We start from the raw sequence: 15954 nt of genomic DNA on the forward strand, positions 1-15954 counted from the left end.
AGGCCTACGCGACGATATATTCGAGGGTAAGTATATCACTGCAGATTGAAATAGCCAATGGGATCAAGGGCATGTTGCTGCAGTTCATGGTAATTCCACATTTCTACAATCACTACAACACGACACACTTGTGGATAGTTACTTCTTGCATTTTGAAAAGGTGACCGTGAATCGGAAGTGGCACAGAGATCAGTGGGTGGCGTTGTTACAAAGTGTATTAAAAGTAAAGGCTCAACGGGCAAATGCGACATGGAAGAGTCTGAGGATTATGAGGAAGTAAAACAGGCTCGGGCCTACGAGTTGGTACCTGAAGCGTATAGACAAAAGTTCAGAGATTTAAATAAACTGTGGAATCAGACGTATCAGAGTTTGCCTACGAGAACGGTGTGCTCTTGGATCGCTGGTGCGCTGCAGAAAGGGTGGAGGAGGATTTCTGTCGTTTAAGAGAGTTAATTCTGTTTGAAGAATTTAAAGGTTGTGTTTCGGATAATATCCGGACGTATCTGAACGAGAAGTCGAATAAGTCTATAACGGAATTTGCCAGGTTAGCAGATGAATATGCCCTAACCCACAAGACAAAGTTTCCCCCAAATAACAGTTACCAGAAAGGCAGTAGAGACGGTAGAGAAAGTCCACCGGCTAAGGCAGAGAATAAGCTGGGAGCTAGTGGTAAAGGTAAGGAGGAGGACAAGCAAGCTGGCAGGAAGGTTCCTGGCTGGACCTGTTATAATTGTGGAAAGGTTGGTCATATTGCATCTAAGTGCTTTGCTCCGAAGAAGGAGACAGGAAAAGGGAAAACAGCAATCCCTACAAGTTGCATTGAGTCGATCAGCATATCAACGAGGAAGGCAAAGGTAGATAGAGTACGAGAGGGCCGTCAGAAATTTATTTTGGAGGGACGGTGTCTGTGAAAGAAGGAGAAACTCCAGTTCCAGTGAGAATCTGGAGGGATACTGGGGCTGACCAGTCATTGATCCTAAGTAAGGTGCTAGGTTTCGGTCCTGAAACTGGAGAGGTAGTATTAAGAGGCATAGGAAAAGGGACAGAAGCTGTACCTTTGCACAAGATCATTTTAAAATATGACCTGGTATCTGGACCTGTTTAAGTAGGGGTGCGGTCAGAATTACCGAGAGACGGCGTGGACGTCCTTCTTGGTAATGATGTAGTAGGTGGTGACGTGTGTTCAGCAGTGAAGCTTACAAGCAAGCCTGTGAGGGCTGAGGAGACGCCCCTGGATTCTAAGATCTATCCCGCATGCGCAATCACTCGCAGCATGTCGAGAAAGGCGGCTGAGAAAGAAGACAGTTTAAATGAGTCCACTGTTGATTTGGCTGAGACGTTTTTACCGACCCTGTACCTAGAGGGGTTAGGGGATGGTAAAGCGGAGAACAGGGAGGTGAAGGAAGGTAAAGGAGAGGAGGTAGATTTACCCTTAGCCAAGAGAGAATTTATAGAGGCACAGAGTAAGGATGAGAAACAGATGAGGCAGTTAGAAGGTCCAGGGTTGGATACGGATGATCTGTCTGGCTTGACAGAACTGTTTGAAGAAGTTGAAAAATTTAAATGTGTTCCCGATAATGATATAAGGGCAGTCCTAGATGAAAAGGATGCCATTACTTTGAAGGAGTCTGCTGGGTTAGCAGATGAAGTTGCTTTAACCCGCAGGGTTGAGTTTACTCCGGATGGGAGTTGCCCAGAAAGTAACTGGGAGGATCAGGGGAACTTAGAATTTGAAAAGGGGACTGGTATTGGAAGCCTAGAAGAGGCAGATGTCCCGTTTGCTTGTCTTCAGGTTGTTGAAGTACCTGTGGAGTCACAGGATACTGGACCTAGTGTTGAAGCTCAGATAAAGTCTGAGGTATCTGATTTAGTTGAAAAGGAATGCAGTCGTTTTGGATAAAATGGACTTGGTTTACTGAAGAAAGGATTAACGTTGGTACCAGTGGAAAGTGAGAATTCTCAGTTGTTTGTATTAGAAGGTGTGTTAAAAGTTAGTGAGGAGATGAAAGCTGGTGATGTGAATATTATTGAAGGAGAAGGGAAAGGTGTTGTTCCTAAATTGAATAAAGAAAAATTAATGTCTGGATTGGTTTTAGAAGCAGTAACCAGGCTGAAGGAAAAATCGCTTGTTAACAAGGTGCCTGTGAATCAATTACAGTTTGTTTTGGAATTTGAAGGTAAACAACTCGCTGATGTTATTCAAGGAGGTGATTTGGAGAGACAGAATCAAAAGTGTTGTTTTGACAAAGAGGGATCACTTGCAGATGTTAAACTAAAAACTAATAGAATGAAGGGTCCTGAAGATAGAATTAATGACTTGCTCAAAAATAAAGAAGTGTGTGGAAGTTCAGAGAATGGGCTAAATTTGGAAAACATTGGTGTTAAGATAAATCCTATGAAAGGAGTATGTGAAGGTCTATTCCACACTGGTGAGCAAGCTAACCATGTGAGAGTTCAGTGGAAAAGGGGCAAAAGTTGACCATGTCTCTGGACCTGATGAAATTTCAGTGGAAATCATACAAGCCCCAGAAGATCTGGGCATGGATATTCATTTTGAAGAGTTTAATGGCATATATGAGTCTGGTGTATTGCCTGACGATCTCTTGAAATCAGTATTTATAATTCTGCCTAAAATTCCTGGAACTATTGACTGCGAAAATTATAGAACAATCAGTCTTATGAGTCACATAATAAAGATTATGTTGATAATTGTTCTGAGTCGAATTAAAAACAAGTTAAGGCCAGAAACTTCTGAACTGCAATATGGGCTTATGGAGGACAGAGGAACAAGGAACGCAATTTTCATACTACGAATGCTTTCAGAAAGGGAAATTGAGTGTCAAAATGATGTCTTTTTATTTTTTATTGATTTCACTAAAGCATTCGACAAAGCGTAACATGAAAAACGATTTCAAATTCTCATTTAACTAAACATTGACGGAAGGGACCAGTAACGTATTCAAAATTTATACTGGAATCAAACAGTGGCTGTAAAAATTGATGATAATATAAACAGTTAGACTAAAATTCAAAGGGGAGTTAGAGATGCGTTGCCTCACCGGAATTATTTAATATCTATACTGAAATGATTCTCAGAGAAATAGAAGACCTAGATGGGATAAAAATTGGAGTTGTTTGCATCAACAATATAAGATATGCAGACGATACCCCCCTAATAGCAAGTGCTGCAGAAGACTTACAAATCCTCCTAGACAAATTAGTACAAACAAGTGCAGATTTTGGTCTAACCATCAACGGTAAAAAAAAAACACATATATGGAAATATAAAAAGGGCAGGATACTCCCAACTGCCAATTGTCTATCGGTAACCAAGAGATTGAACAAAAGATCGGCTTTAATTACCTTGGTAGCTTTATATCACAAGATGCTAGAAGTAAAGTAGAAATAAAAAGAAGAATTGCCATTGCCAAAACCAACGTCCAAAAAATGAATAAAAACACAAAATGCTGGCAGGACTCAGCAGGCCAGACAGCATCTATGGGAGGAGGTAGTGACGACGTTTCGGGCCGAAACCCTTCATCATTCTACCTCCTCCCATAGATGCTGTCTGGTCTGCTGAGTTCTGCCAGCATTTTGTGTTTTTATTTATTTCCAGCATCTGCAGATTCAGTCGTGTTTCCAAAAAATGAAACCCATTTTTACCAACAGACACATTTCTATGAAAACAAGGCTTAGGCTACTAAGGTGTTACATCTGGTCAATCTTGCCGTGTGTTTCTGAAACATGGACTGTAACACCTGAACTCCAAAAAAACTTAGAAGCAGCAGAAATGTGGTTTTTTTTAGAGAATGCTGAAAATATCATACAGAGAAAGGGTAACTAATGAGACGGTACCCCAACGTGCACATGCAAAAAGATCTTTAATGAGGACATTAAATGAGAGGAAACTTAAATTCCTGGACCAAGTCATCAGAAAGGGAGAAATAGAATGCCTTACATTGCAAGGCCCAATACCTGGGAAACGCGGAAGAGGAAGACAAAGAAGAAAATATATGGACACTGTGAAAGAACTAACAGATCTAAGTGTGCGAGATATCATTGACGCTCTGAGGAGTCATCGGATGTGGAGAGCCATGATCGCCCAAGCGTGTAACGCGCAAGGCACATGCAGAAGAAGTATCAATGTCAGTCTCATATGTCCAGACATTCCTGTGATTAACGTCACTTTATGGACAGACAATCAATCGTTTTAATCTATCATACATTGTGTTTTGTTTATTATTGTGGTCTCAATCATTTGTTTTCCTGTCTTGCTTTGGATCCAGAGTATGAATTATTTTGTTCTCTTTTACACTTGTGTACTAGAATGACATCAAACATTTTTGAATCTTGAATCCTGGGGAAAATGCCACGGCCAACCTCATTATTTATATCCCATCTTGATTTCATGAACTCCTACAATGTCACCCTCATTCTCTTCTGGACTAAAGATCCAGCTCAGCCAAATGCTTCCTATGACTCGGCCCTCTAGTCCAGGCAACATCTTCAGCAATCTGTTCTGCACCCTCTCCAGCTTGATAATATATTTACTACAGTAGGGTGAACACAACCGGACATAATACTCTGTGTAGCCATGTACATTCATATACAACTCAATGGCATGAATAGTAAATTACAGAGATCTCAACACTGACACTCACATCCCACTCGTCACAGGCCTCCATTCGTTAGAACCATCTACATTCATCCCCCTCTCCTTCTTGTTCTCTAGCCCGGTGTGAATCCACCTCGCCAGCCCCCTGTGAATTCCACGTGACCGAACATCCCCGATCAGCTGCCATGCAGGATTCTGTTACAGACTTTACCAAAGTTCAGATGAACAACATCACTGCCTAACTTCACCTAACGCCCTAGTTCATTCTTAAATAATCTCCAAAATACTTGACAGATATGATATCCTATTGGACAGTGTTGACTGTGATTTCCCCATAACCAATACCCAACCGCCCGGGATTTCAGCTTCACTGCAGACTGAGAAAATTCCGATCCCAGCTGCAGAATTACCAACCTGGACTGTAGCCCGTATACTGCCAGTTCCATATCATCAGAGTCACCAGCCCAATATTATCACCCATACAAAGACGCCTTGGTGCCGGCAATTTGCCGTGGAGTTCCTGCCATTTCCAATTCACAAACAAAGGTGGAACTGGAACCTAATGACCCTCTGCCGGGGCCGGTGCTCAGGCTGGTTCCCCGGTCTGTATAGAGGATGCGGATACACTTCAGCCTGACCCCAGCAGCTAAACCGAGCACATTTGATCTCTATGTCATCGCTGTGTGGGATCTTGCACAGCAGAGCGGGCTGCCATGTTTTCTGCAGTGCAGCAGGAACAAAATGTAAAATTATAAAGTAGAAAATGCTGGGAGCTCAGTACATCAGACTACATCTCTGAAAGGAGAAATGGTGGAAGACCCAGTTCCAGAACTGAGACTGTCCAAGATGCTGCCGATCTGCTGAGCGTCTCCAGTATTTTCCCTTCCTTGCTTTAAATTTCCTGCAACTGTGGTATTTTCTCCCTCTTCATTTTAATGCACAGATAGTAACAGATTGCCACCCTGAACTGTAAATGCCACCCCACCCCAAACAATTTGTTAGTTCTGAGTTCATTCTGACCCTGGTGTAACACATCTCATACAGCCAATGCTCACAGCATCCTTTCCTCCCACTATCATTCTGTTACATTTGCTCCCGAGGCCACTGTCTCTACACTGAGAGGCGGTGACCACAGAGCGATAAAAACTGCAACACTTGCTGCAGCTCTGACGGGCCGTTACCCTGGAAACAGAGGAAGTGGCTCACTGAAAATAACCGAAAAAGGAAATAACAAACTCAACATCAGATGCTGTGAGTTCCGTTATGACAAAGATTAACAGTGCAGCCATTTTGTAACGGTGAATCTAAAATTGAAATGGTTGCTTTTACCCTGTCACGTGTTGTGTCCAACTAAACCTCTGGTATTCCTAGCGAACAATAACTAACTAACTAACTAACTAACTAACTAACTAACTAACTAACTAAATAAATAAATAAATAAATAAATAAATAAATAAATAAATAAATAAATAAACAAACAGACAGGCACACAAATAAATAAATAAATAAATAGAAAGCTGCAATACTAAACTTCACAATGAAGACAAAGTTAAGAAGAGAGATTGTTGAAATATATCATTGCAGCATTGGGATACAGGCTGGACAATCATTGAGCAAGCAGGTTGATATATATATCATTGAGCTGGTGGCATACAGGCAGGACAGAGATTGAACTAGAAGGTTGATATATATCATTGAGGTAGTGGGATACAGGCTGGACAGAGGTGGAACAGGATGGTTGATATATATATATCATTGAGAATGGTTTGTTTTACCGAACGGCCGCTTCCAGTGTGCTGGAAATATGTAAAACAATTATCGACCCCAGGCGTCGATCCAGGTGAAGTTTGGATCCGATACTGGGCCGGGTGACAGAGGTAAAGTTCACCAGGTACATCTTAATGGATGGGTTCAGTCTCGGCATCACCACCTCATCCCGCTCCTGGGACCAGAACACCAGGGGCTGAGCATCGGCTCATCTCAGGCGGTTCGGTGTGAAGGTCCCATAACCCGGACCGACCAAGACAGTTTGTATCCAGGAAGCGGGACGAGGCCGCCAGTTCGAGGAAGTTAACGGGACTCTCTGCCCAACATGAGGTTTCCCGCCCCCGGGATCGACTTCAGTACTCACCGATGGGAAATTGTCGGTTGCGTTCAACCCCAGTGACCGGCCTCAATACTGACCGATGAGAACTTCATCAATTTGTCCGGAGAGCAGCGAGATCCGTCCGCCGGCTCCCCACAGACGATCAGCTTCAACAGAGAACGGAAAGAAAACCCCCGCCCATCCGGAGACTGTGAGAGCGGGGGCGGGGCCTCGGAAGCGAAAACCTGAGATGCTGCAGATCTGCTTTTGAAATGGGAGCGAGAAGCCGGTGACTCTGCTCCTCGGCCCTCACAAGCTGCCCGACCTACCTACCGCATTCCCCACATTATTCCATATTTACACCAGCTACATTTCTAAAGTTTCCCTCTGTATCTTCCCCGTCCCCATGGCTCCATCTCCCGGTTCTCAGAGTTAAGGGTTCGATTCCCATCCCGGTCCGACATACAATTCCCACCCGAAAAGGAATTGTGTAGGTTTCATTGAAATCACTTCTATGTTTATAAACACTCTTTTTCTATTCACATTCCTCCAGAGCCTCACTGGAAAGGAACACTGAAACATCAAGTGAAAAACAGCAGGAGGAGGCCATTCAGCCCCTCTAACCATCAACAAGATGGCGGCTGCTCTCCCATCTCAGCCACATGTTTCTGTCCGATCCTCAGTTCCTCCATCCCTTCCGTCTCCACACATCTGCCGGCCTTTGGTTTTTTTTGTGAAAACGATCACTAAGGTGTTGCTCCTCCACCCTGAGGGCGGTCTGATCGAAACGTCGGAATGGGAATCAGAATTAAAACGTTTGGCCGCTGCAAAGTCCCCCTTGTGGCAGATGATGCAGAGATGCTAAACAAAAACCGTCTCCCAGTTTATGGCGGGTCTCACCGATGTGGAGGAGGCCGCATCGGGAGCACGGGACACAATAGATGAGCCCAGCAATAGATTCGCAGATGAAGCATTGCCTCATCCGGAAGGACTGCTTTGTGTCTCTGAATGGAGGTGAGGGAGGAGGGGTACGGCAGGTGTAGCACTTAGGCTTATGCAGGGATAAGTATCTGGAAGAAGATTAGTGGGGAGGGATGAATGAACAAGGGAATTGTGGAGGGAGTGATCCCTGTTGAACCCTGTTTGTGACATCCTAAACAGATTTGCATGAATGCAATCCCTACATTCATTGGTTATCTCTTTCCTGCGATAGAAACGTTATATATTCCATACAGTGAATGCTCAAGACATCCGGGCCTCCACACCGGCTCCTGAGGTCACTGAGGGGCGGTGACCAGAGAGCGATAAATATGTTCAACACTCTGCAGCTCTGCTGGGCTGTTACCCTGGTGATGGAGGAACTGGCTCAGCAGAGCTAACTGAAAATAGGAAGTAAGGAATTCAACTTCACATGATGGATAGATAGATAGATAGATAGATAGATACTTTATTCATCCCCATGGGGAAATTCAACTTTTTTCCAATGTCCCATACACTTGTTGTAGCAAAACTAATTACATACAATACCTAACTCAGTAAAAAATATGATATGCATCTAAATCACTATCTCAAAAAGCATTAATAATAGCTTTTAAAAAGTTCTTAAGTCCTGGCGGTAGAATTGTAAAGCCTAATGGCATTGGGGAGTATTGACCTCTTCATCCTGTCTGAGGAGCATTGCATCGATAGTAACCTGTCGCTGAAACTGCTTCTCTGTCTCTGGATGGTGCTATGCAGAGGATGTTCAGAGTTAACCATAATTGACCGTAGCCTACTCAGCGCCCTTCGCTCAGCTACCGATGTTAAACTCTCCAGTACTTTGCCCACGACAGAGCCCGCCTTCCTTACCAGCTTATTAAGACGTGAGGCGTCCCTCTTCTTAATGCTTCCTCCCCAACACGCCACCACAAAGAAGAGGGCGCTCTCCACAACTGACCTATAGAACATCTTCAGCATCTCACTACAGACATTGAATGACGCCAACCTTCTTAGGAAGTACAGTCGACTCTGTGCCTTCCTGCAAAAGGCATCTGTGTTGGCAGTGCAGTCTAGCTTCTCGTCTAACTGTACTCCCAGATACTTGTAGGTCTTAACCTGTTCCACACATTCTCCATTAATGATCACTGGCTCCATATGAGGCCTAGATCTCCTAAAGTCCACCACCATCTCCTTGGTCTTGGTGATATTGAGACGCAGGTAGTTTGAGTTGCACCATATCACAAAGTCCTGCATCAGTTTCCTATACTCCTCCTCCTGTCCATTCCTGACACACCCCACTATGGCCGTGTCATCAGCGAACTTCTGCACATGGCAGGACTCCGAGTTATATTGGAAGTCTGATGTGTACAGGGTGAACAGGACCGGAGAGAGTACGGTTCCCTGCGGCGCCCCTGTGCTGCTGACCACCGTGTCAGACCTACAGTCTCCCAACCGCACATACTGAGGTCTATCTGTCAAGTAGTCCACTATCCAATCCACCATGTGAGAGTCTACTCCCATCTCCGTTAGTTTGTGCCTTAAGACCTTGGGCTGGATGGTGTTAAAGGCACTAGAGAAGTCAAGGAATGTAATCCTCACAGCACAACTGACCCCCTCTAGGTGAGAGAGTGATTTGTGCAGCAAATACGTGATAGCATCCTCCACTCCCACCTTCTCCTTATACGCAAACTGAAGAGGATCCTGGGCGTGCCTGGTTTGTGGCCTCAGATTCTGTTCTGAGCATGTTCTCACATGTTCTGTTTCATGAATTTATGAACATTTCGAGAGGCATAACATGATCAGGAATAGTCAGCTTGGCTTTGTCAAGGGCAGCTCGTGCCTTACCGGCCTGATTGAATTTTCTGAGGATGAGACTAAACACATTTATGGAGGTAGAGCAGTTGATGTAGTGTATATGGATTTCAGCAAGGCACTTGATAAGGTACCCCATGCAAGGCTTATTAAAAAAAGTAAGGAGGCATGGGATCCAAGCGGACTTTGCTTTGTGGATTCAGAAATGGCTTTGCCCACAGAACGCAAAATTGTTTGTAGATGGGTCACATTCTGCCTGGACGTCGCTGACTAGTGCTGTTCCTCAGGGATCTGTTCTGGCACCACTTCTCTTCGTCAGTTTTATAAAGGACCTGGATGAGGAAGTGGAGGGATAGGTCAGTACATTTACTGATGACACAAAGGTTAGAGGTATTGTGGATAGTGTGGAGGGCTGTCGAGTTTATAGCAGGACCCCGAATGGAAGATGGAGTCTGACCCAGATAAGTGTGAGGTGGTTCACTTTAGAAGGTAAATATGAGGGGAGAATATAGTATGAATTGTAAGACTCTTGGCAGTGTGGAGGATCAGAGGGATCTTGGGGTCTGAGTTCATAGGACACTCAAAAATTCTACGCAGCCTGACTGTGTGGTTCAGAAGACATACGGTGTATTGGCCTTCATCAACCTTGTGATTGAGTTCAAGTGCCAAGAGGTAATGTTACTGCTATATAGGACCCTGGTTGGACCCCACTTGGAGTACTGTGCTTGGAGTGCAGTTCTGGTCGCCTCACTACGGGAAGGGTGTGGAAGCGATAGAAAGGGTGCAGAGGAGATTTACAAGGATTTCTCTGGATTGGGGAGCATGACTTATGAGAATAGGATGAGTGAACTTGGCCTTTTCTTCTTGGACAGATGGAGGATGAGAGGTGACCTAATAGAGGTGTATAAGATGATGAGAGGCATAGATCGTGTGGATAGTCAGAGGCTTTTTTTCAGGGCTGAAATGGCTAACACGAGAGGGCACAGTTTTAATATGCTTAGGAGAAGTTACAGAGGCAATGTCAGCGGTAAGTGTTTTTACGCAGAGAGTGGTGAGTGCGTGGAATGGGCTGCCGGCGACGATGGTGGAGGCGGATACAACAGGGCCTTTTAAGAGACTTTTGGATAGGTACATGGAGATAAAAAGAAGAGGGCTGATGGGTAACCCTAGGAAATTTCTAAAGTATGTTCATGTTTGGGAGAGCACTGTTGGACGAAGAGCCTGTGTATTATGCTATGAGTTCTCTATGTTTCTCTGGTTCTATGTTCTCCATGTTCTCCAAATCTTGCCCAGCACAATTGCCCGTCACATTTCCTGCAGGCTAATAGGAATAAAACATTTTAAATGTAAAATTGAAAGTCATGTGTTGGAAACTCGGTACATCAGATTGGATGTGTGGAAAGATAAACTGTGGAAGACCCGGTATCTGAACCGGGACTGTCCAAGACGCTGCCCGATCTGCTGAAGATTTCCACCATTTTCTCATTTTGCTTTAAATGATGCACAACTATTAACTGATTACACGATATTTGTGACGGTCAGAACAAATTAGCACAAATGTAATACCAATATTCATTGGTTTTCTCTTCAATCCAATACAGGGATAATGCAGTCAATGCTCACAACATCCACCCCACCCCACTATCAATCTGTATTCTCTGCTTTCAACCCTCCTTCCGACAACGATTAATAAAGCAGACATTTTAACTTTGAAGCTAAATTCGCAATGGCTGGTTTAACTTACTACGTGCTGTATTCAATAAACCCTCCGGTAGTTCCAGGTAACAAACACCGATTTCAGTATCAACTCAGTGAGTCAAAAATACGTCATAATGAAGACAACGGCAGAAGAGAGATTGTTGATATATAATCGTTGATGGGATACAGGCTGGTCAGATGTTGACCAAGATGGTGTATATATGTATCTTTGAGGTGGTGGGATACAGGCTGGACAATGGTTGACCAAGATAGTTACACTGACATCCTTCATATACTTGAGTAAAAATCTTTACATTTCCGTCTAAATATGCAAAGTGCAATTTATAGTACTTTATAATAAATAGTATGTTCAACAATAGAACATAAAATACGATTTTGTCAGCATGAATTAATCATTCTCATAGCCTGGTGGAAGAAGCTGTCCCGGATCCTGTTGATGTCCTGGCTTTCATGTTGCGGAAACACGAGGAAATCTACAGATGCTGGAAATTCAAACAGCACACACAAAATGCTGGTGGAGCACAACAGGCCAGGTGGCATCTATAAGGCGAAGCACTGTCCACGTTTCTGACCGAAACCCTTCGTCAGGACTAACAGAAAGGTAAGATATTAAGGGATTTTAAAGTAAGAGGGGGAGGGGAATGCGAAATGATAGGAGAAGACCGGAGGGGGTGGGATGAAGCTAAGAGCTGGAAAGGTGATTTGTGAAAGTGATACCGAGCTGGAGAAGGGAAAGGATCATGGTTTCGGGAGGCCTAGGGAGAAAGAAAGCGGGGGGGGGGGGGACACCAGAGGGAGATGGAGAACAGGCAAACAACTAAATATGTCAGGGATGGGGTAAGAAGGGGAGGAGGGGCATTAACGGAAGTTAGAGAAGTCAATGCTCATGCTATCATATTGGAGGCTAACCAGCCGGTATATAAGGTTTTGATCCTCCAACCTGAGTGTGGCTTCATCTTGACAGTAGAGGAGGCCATGGATAGACATATCAGAATGGGAATGGGACGTGGAATTAAAATGTGTGGCCACTGGGAGATCCTGCTTTCTCTGGCAGACTGAGCGCAGGTGTTCAGCGAAATGGTCTCTCAGTCTGCGTCGGGTCTCACCAATATATAAAAGGCCACACCGGGAGCACCGGACGCAGTATACTACACCAGCCGACTCACAGGTGAAGTGTCGCCTCACCTGGAAGGACTATCTGGGGCCCTGAATGGTGGTGAGGGAGGAAGTGTAAGGGCAGGTGTAGCACTTGTTCCGTTTCTAAGGATAAATGCCAGGAGGGAGATCGGCGGGAAGGGATGAGGGTACGAATGGACAAGGGAGTCGCGTAGGGAGCAATCCCTGCGAAAAGTAGAAGGGGGGGGGGGAAGGAAAGATGTGCTTGGTAGTGGGATCCCGTTGAAGGTGGCGGAAGTTACGAAGAATTATACGTTGGACCTGGAGGCCGGTGGTGTGGTAGGTGAGGACGAGGAGAACCCTATCCCGAGTGGGGTGGCGGGTGGATGGGGTGAGGGCTGATGTGCGGGAAATGGGAGAGATGCGTTTGAGAGCAGAGTTGATGGCGGAAGAAAGGAAGCCCTTTTGTTTAAAAAACGAAGACATCTCCTTCGTCCTGGAATCAAAAGCCTCATCCTGAGAGCAGTTGCGGCGGAGATGGAAGAATTATGAGAAGGAGATAGCATTTTTGCAAGAGACAAGGTGGGAAGAATAATAGTCCAGGTAGCTGTGAGAGTCTGTAGGCCTATAGTAGATATCAGCAGATAAGCCGTCTCCAGAGATGGAGACAGAAAGATCAAGAAAGGGGAGGGAGGTGTCGGAAATGGACCAGGTAAATTTGAGGGCAGGGTGAAAGTTGAAGGCAAAGTTAATGAAGTCAACGAGCTCAGCATGCGTGCAGGAAGCAGACCCAATGCAGTCGTCGAAGTAGCGAAGGAAAAGAGGGACACGGAAACCCGTATAGGCTTGGAACATGGACTGTTCCACAAAGCCAACAAAAAGGCAGGCATAACTGGGACCCATGCGGGTGCCCATGGCTACACCCTTGGTTTGGCGGAAGTGGGAGGAGCCAAAGGAGAAACTACACTGGACGTCCATGGTTCCTCCGGCGGTTTGTTCTTTGGTCTGTATAACCCGTGTTAGTATGGAGAGCGGGATTTTACACCATATTCCAGGTACAATCTCAACAAAACCCAAATAATTGTTGCGGTAATTACCGCACTTAAACACAAGAAAGCTTGCAAACGCTGGAAATCCAAAGCAATGCCCGCAAAATGCTGAAGGAATTCAGCACAACAGGCAGTATCTGTGGAAAAGAGTAGACCGTTCGTCTACTGAACGTTCGAAATCTGCAGATGCTGGAAATTCAAACAGCACACACAAAATGCTGGTGGAACACAACAGGCCAGACAGCATCTATAAGGAGAAGCACTGTCCACGTTTCGGGCCGAGACCCTTCGTCAGGACTAACTGAAAGGAAAGATAGTAAGAGATTTAAAAGTAGTGAGGGGAGGGGGAACTGCGAAATGATAGGAGAAGACCGGAGGGGGTGGGATGAAGCTAAGAGCTGGAAAGGTGATTGGTGAAAGTGATACCGAGCTGGAGAAGGGAAAGGATCATGGTTTCGGGAGGGCCTAGGGAGAAAGAAAGCGGGGGGGGGGGACACCAGAGGGAGATGGAGAACAGGCAAACAACTAAATATGTCAGGGATGGGGTAAGAAGGGGAGAAGGGGCATTAACGGAAGTTAGAGAAGTCAATGTTCATGCCATCAGGTTGGAGGCTACACAACCAGTATACAGGGTGTTGTTTCTCCAGCCTGAGTGTTGCCTCATCTTGACAGTAGAGGAGGCCATGGATAGACATATCAGAATGGGAATGGGACGTGGAATTAAAATGCGTGGCCACTGGGACATCCTGCTTTCTCTGGCGGACAGAGCGTCGGTGTTCACCGAAACGATTGAGCCAATTGAATCCTCGCTGAGAGCTCCAAACGCCTTGTTACGACTCATCCTCCAGGCCTCCGTTGGGCAAATCTAATCTTATGATCCTATCTCTCGTGCTCCTTGACTCTACTTAATAGAAGAGACCTCTTCTAGTTCACGGCCTTCAGCAGATCCTCCTCAGATTAGCCAAGTCATTAATGAAGGTCTTCTGTGCGAAGTCTCTCACTGCCAGTCCCAAAACAGAGATCTACAGGCAACCTCGCATCGCGCCCGAGCGTCAAACAGTCCGGCGAGTGTCCAGGACCTTCATTCTGTGCCCAGCTGTACCCGCGGACCAATGCCTGGTATGGTGACTGTATGTGTTCCTCTTGTTGATATCCATGGCTCCGAGCAGGTCTTGCCGTATCCGGTTGAAACCCCCAGGCTGGGGATCATCCTGAGGGCGATGAGGCGGGGTTTCCACTGGATCAGCCCTTCGCGAATCTCCTGTGTTACCCTCAGAATCTAAGGGACGGGCGGGACAGCACGCAGGTTCTTGAGCCGTGATTTTAGAGAAGAACATTACAGCACAGAAACAGGCCCTTTCCGCCCTTCTTGGCTGTGCCGAACCATTTTTCCACCCAGTCCCACTGACCTGAACCTTGACCATATCCCTCCATACACCTTTCATCCATGCACCTGTCCAAGATTTTCTTAAGTGTTAAAAGTGAGCTCGCATTTACCACTTCAGCTGGCAGCTCATTCCACACTCCCACCACTCTCTGTGTGAAGAAGCCCCGCCCCGATGTTGGCTTTAAACCTTCCCCCTTCACCCTTCACTCATGTCCTCTCCTTTTTTTCTCCCCTAGCCTCAGTGGAAAAAGCCTGCTCGCAAATTGACCATAAATCCTGCCTCTCGCGATCTTCTCCAACATCCTTCCCACCGTTGAGGTAAGGCTAACTGGTTGTACAATCTCCTGGGTTAATTTAATGATTCGTTCATTCATTTCTGTCATCAATTTACTCATTTATGTGCTTCGTTTGTCTGTCTGTTTGTTTATTCTGCAGCTCCGTTCGCCCGGAGATTAGAGACGATTGTCTCACCAATCCGCACAGGTAAAGTCCACCACAGCGAGAGGAAGGACAGATCGGGGCTGTATTTTTGGACAGTATTTTAATAGACAAATGACACCTGAGTTAATGACCTCAGAGACGGGGGGACTGACTGTCACGTGACAGCTGAAGGATTATAGTTCAACTTAGCAAGTAAATCAAAGTCAAAGTAAAATATATTATCAGTTTACATACATACACGTCACCACAAGCACCCTCAGATTCTTTTACTGTGGGCATATTAGCAAATCTATAGAACGGTAACTCTAAACAGGATCAATGTAACTGTGCAAATGCAGATATAAATAAATAACAAGAAACCACGACTATGAGATAACAGGATAACAGGGTCCTTAAATCAGTGTGGTAATCTCCTTTTGGTGAAGAGTCTGATGGTTGAGGGTCAGTGACTGTTCTTGATTCCGGTGCTGCCAGTCCGAGGCAGCTTTACCTTCTACCTCATGGCAGCGGCGGGAAAAGTGCACACACTGGGTCGTGAGGATCTTTGTGATGGTGGATGATGCTTTTCTCCGATGCGTTTCATGTGGATCTGCTCAATGGTTTGGAGGGTTGTGTCCGTGACGTGCTGGGACGACTGCGCCACCTGCTGGGTGATTTGCCGCTCGAAGGCATTTGTCTTCCCACACGATGTCTGACTGCAGACTCTCAGTGCACTACCCGCAACACATCCACAGAGGTTTGCCGAGGTTAT

The 15954-nt window shown here is 45.4% G+C and overlaps 1 protein-coding gene and 1 long non-coding RNA gene across 2 annotated transcripts in view; both read right to left on the reverse strand.

Annotated features, from left to right (window-relative positions):
• LOC140721190 (uncharacterized) overlaps positions 1–6488 on the reverse strand; it is a 98424-nt gene extending 91936 nt beyond the window's left edge. The window contains exon 1 of the mRNA XM_073036048.1: positions 6391–6488. The gene's annotated coding sequence lies outside the window, so the exon portion shown is untranslated. The remainder of the gene's footprint in view (positions 1–6390) is intronic.
• The window catches only part of LOC140721230 (uncharacterized), a 694144-nt gene extending 687276 nt beyond the window's left edge, over positions 1–6868 (reverse strand). The window contains exon 1 of the long non-coding RNA XR_012097346.1: positions 6747–6868. This is a non-coding gene — a long non-coding RNA (uncharacterized lncRNA). The remainder of the gene's footprint in view (positions 1–6746) is intronic.
• Positions 6869–15954: the final 9086 nt, after the last annotated feature.

This window comes from Hemitrygon akajei, unplaced genomic scaffold (genome assembly GCF_048418815.1).
Source record: "Hemitrygon akajei unplaced genomic scaffold, sHemAka1.3 Scf000052, whole genome shotgun sequence".
Lineage (NCBI taxonomy): Eukaryota > Metazoa > Chordata > Chondrichthyes > Myliobatiformes > Dasyatidae > Hemitrygon > Hemitrygon akajei.